Genomic DNA, 4,293 nt, shown 5'->3' with positions numbered 1-4,293 from the left:
TGCAACTCTCCCCTGAGGGCTTTCTCTGGCTGTAGACAAATCCTGGCTGCCTGCAGAGAACAGTCTGGAAATGCTGGGAATTCAGAGCCCGGGAGCAGCCCTCAAACAGTGGCAAACAGAGGGAGTCGGTGGCTGAGCACTGCCAGTCCCAGCCCATCCAGAGGGACAACTCAGAGGCTTGATCTAAACCATCTCCAGTGGTTCTCAGGGGACTGAGCCCCAGCCGCCCAGTTAGCCTGCGCATGACCACATCTGAATAGCGGCCTTCCCTCCCCTGTCTCATGCCCCCTCTCTCCTGCGTTGTCAACTGGGACCCCCTTCCAAATAAACCACAAACTTGCATCTGGTTTCATGTACTGCTTCTGAGGAAACCAAATAAGAGAGTCTTTTACAACTTGAGGGTGCTCTGTCCTAGCTTAATTTTGCTGTAAGTTGCTCTGTGACACCCTTCCCCCACCCCACCCCCCACTCATACCTCAGTTTCCGCATCCTTAATAAGAGAATGCAAGGTTTAAATTATATTAGATGAAATCCAAGAAGCCTTCCAATGCTGACATCGTGTGCTGATTCATTCCCATATTTGTCTCCTTGGGGCTGGGGTGTGGGGGCGGGGGTGGGAGTGGAGGTGTGCAGGGGAAGCCAGCCGCATGCCAGCCCACTTGAGTGGAAACAGCGCAAATAAAAAACACTGAAAAGTCATTTTCAGAGAATTGAAATGGGTTTGCCAGGAGCAATAACATTAAGAAGTAGCTTTGGACTGTGAAAGGGCAATGTTTAAAAACAAATGGTGCTCTTAAAAAGACTATGAAGAAATGTTTTTGAAAGTGATTTGCAGTTGAGCTGGGGCACAGAGCACTCAGTTTAATATGTGAGGCCCGTGACTGTGTCCCTGGGTGTGAGAGTTCACGCTGGTTGGAAGGGGCTGGACACCTCTCAGAAGCCTGGGCGCGAGTGTCAGTTTCCCATTAACCTAGAAGTGCTGCCTCTCTGGACGTCCAGCCCTAGGTGAGATTACTGCAATTTCTTCTTTTCTCCAGAGTGAGAAGCCGGGAGCACTTTAAAGGTTCTATATAAATATAAATCCTAAATACTTAAATGGAGCTAGTCACAGTTTACTTTCATATTTCAACATCAAATCTCAGCTTTAGCCCAGACTCACAAAGTAGAAATGTCAGATTTTTACTGTGTGTGATCTCACATAAAATCTACAAGCTTCACTTGAAAAGGAAAAAACCCACCAGTACACGCCATCCCCTGAATAGAATACAAACGCCCTCCCTGGTCCACCTCTCAGTAGGGTTTGCACGTACATTTTGGAATCATATGCATCCAAAATGAGAGGGAATCTCAGGAGTCAGCTATTTGCCCCCTTTCCCTCCTTGTCCAGGTGAGGATCTCTCTGAGCAGCCTCCCTGACAGGCAAGGCTCCCATCCTGTGCTTGGTGAGGAGGTCAGGGCTGTAACACTGCCTTACAATCCCTGCTCCAGGCAACAGCTGGCCTCACAGAGCTAGTATTAGGTCTATGTTTCTGTTGGAGGCACTGATGTTGCCCAGAGGGTCAGTAATTTTGGGATAGTGCGTTACCTGGAACTTTATTTTGTGGGGAACAGGGAAAGGGCAAGGGAGAGGGCGAAGCTCTTTGTCCAGTCAGGCTTCTGGGAACTGGCTTGGATTCCGTGTTATAACAGAGCTTGCAGGGGAGGGGGAGAAGTGAGGACAGCTGCGGGCAGTTCTATGGAGAGGCAGCCTTCAGCCTTCAGCCCATCGGGGATTCCCCGCGGCTGCACCGTCACCTTCCCAAGGTCTCACCTCTCCAAGAGCAGCCCATATCCTGTGACTAGTAAGTCTAAAGATGAGGCTCTTTCATCTAATGTGAGACAACGTTGGTGGGCCTTTTTAGCTCGAGGCCCCGAGGGGCTGGCCCCGGCTGCCATCAGGCCTATGTCATAGCTCACTTCCCTCCGCCCAATCCTGTGTCCTTCCTCCCACTGGGATGGATGCAGGGCCCTCCCTAATAAACAGCGTGCACACTAGACTCCATCTCAGAGTTCGCATCCCACCTGTGAGGGGTCTAAGCGGCCAGCCAGCTCCTCTGACCTTGGCTAGTTGTGGCACTCACTGTGATCCCCCCTCTGCTGACTAGACTCCACAGACACTCCTAACAAACCACAAGCCTGTGCCTTCTCCTGTGGACTGCTGAGTGGCTGGTGGCTGTTTTCTGTTTTACAAAACAGTGTTAACAGGCTCCAATCAATCCAGTTGGACAAGTGATAAAAAAATGACTGTGTGTTCAGCAAATAATTCCATCCCAGCTGCCCAAAGACCCTCGTAGCAGAAACCATGAAGCCCTGTGTGTCTTATTTTCTCTCTGCTGCACCCTTGAAGTGTTTGCTGACATTGGGAGTCTGGTAATAATCACTGTCCCTAGCCATGTTTCTCACTCTTCAGGAAATTCATGGCCGTCCCACGCTGAGGTCCGATGTTCTAATCGGCCAGTCCATTCTCAACTTCCCAGCTTTTGGATATAAAGGGGGAAGAAAAATAAACCTCTGTAAACTTCAAGGTCACAAAAACTGTGCTAGAAAAAGTTCCCCATGGAAACACTGGATGGCCACAGAAGACAGGTTTTACTAATAGAAATAAATATATTTGAGACTTCTATGCACTGGCACAGATTGAATGAACCAAAACCAGGGACAAAACAAATATATTTGAGACTTCTATGCACTGGCACAGAATGAACCAAAACCAGGGACAAAAAATTGCTCATTCAAAACCTTTAGAAGGGATTTAATTTTTTGCGTGCTTTCTTTTGCTTTGGTTTATTTGTTTCTGTCATTGTAGGCTTCCTTCACAACAAATTTGAAGCCCAGTAAATTAGGCAAAGTGCATCTCGCATTGTACTCAAATTACTCTCAGAACACAGATTGCGTAATAGGGTAGAGATGCATAAACCTTTACAAATCAGAGGGATTTCAAATGGATTCAGTCTTTAAAATGTAGCTGCATGAATAACAGTAGCTGATGTTCAACTGAACACTGTGCCAGCCACGGTGCTGAGTGTTACTATGAATTACCTTGATTAACCCTCCCACCCACCTGAGACAGGCAGGACCCCTGTGTTCAAAGTGAATGATGCCCGGGGGCTGAGTTTTATTTTCCCTTTCTCAGAGGAGATGGAAGCATAGGCGGATTCAGCACCTTGCCTTGATCTCACACAGTAGGTGCACAACTCCCCCAGCAGGCTGATTGGACTCAGCCGGGCTCTTACTGCCCTGCTCTGTGCCCGCTCCTCTGCTGTTACGAGATTTAATTTAAATGGTAGGAGAGGTAGTCTCTACTTCACAACTTCCTCTACCTTTGTCTGGCTGCTCTCTGCCTGCACCATCCTATTCATCTCTACCTGCTGAAACCCCATGCATCCTGTAAGGCCCAGCTCAAATGTTTGTAGAAACTTCCCTGTATTTATTGGAATTAGGGTGAAGTGTTAGGAAGGAATAAGAAACCAGCCGCCTATTTCAAAATGGCTGCACGGGATACACAACGCCCTGCATTTCAGCTCTTTCATTTGTGTTGTGGTAGAAGAAAGGTTTCCATTTTAGAGGGAAAACACTGGGTGTAAATAAAATGAATCCTAATGTCTGTATTGGTGGTGTGTTGCTGCAAATAAGAGAGAGAATCTGATATTTACACCTTCTTTCCCTCCCCCATCTCCACATCGGTTTATAATCAATACAGAAGAACGGCAATTGATGGCGTGTGCTATTGCCGAGCAGCACCAGTAGTCCCTTCATTGTACTCGCTTACATCTGGCAAGACCTCAGGTCTCCCTGGACCCATTTTCTCTCTGTGTCTTATGAACATTAGGAACTTCGACAGGCCACCTCCTTTATAGTCACATATAACCTAACCAGCCCGAGAACCGTTCCATGTGTCCGGTTTGCTATTTTACTTCTGACAAGTCCAATTAAAGAGAAGGGGATAAACTGACTTGCGTTGCATACAAGATGCTGCCTACACCAACGCCAGGCAGGGAGGCAAGATGAACAGCCGGAGCATATGGCCGTGAGCCGGTGGCAGAGAGAAGCTCGTTCTCGTGAGCAACAAGGAACATCTTGAAACGTACAAGACATATGGGGTTTTGGAAGAAGACTGAAGTGTTTCATAATAAAAACAGGACAAAGTGAACCATGAGTGCTGAACAAAGTTTTAATTGAAAATGGGTTTTAGTCTTCAATGTGAATATACAATATGCTCCACAGATGGATTTTATATTTAAACCTTATCCAAAC

This window comes from Myotis davidii, unplaced genomic scaffold, assembly GCF_000327345.1.
Source record: "Myotis davidii unplaced genomic scaffold, ASM32734v1 scaffold539, whole genome shotgun sequence".
Lineage (NCBI taxonomy): Eukaryota > Metazoa > Chordata > Mammalia > Chiroptera > Vespertilionidae > Myotis > Myotis davidii.
This window is presented reverse-complemented; position numbering follows the sequence as displayed.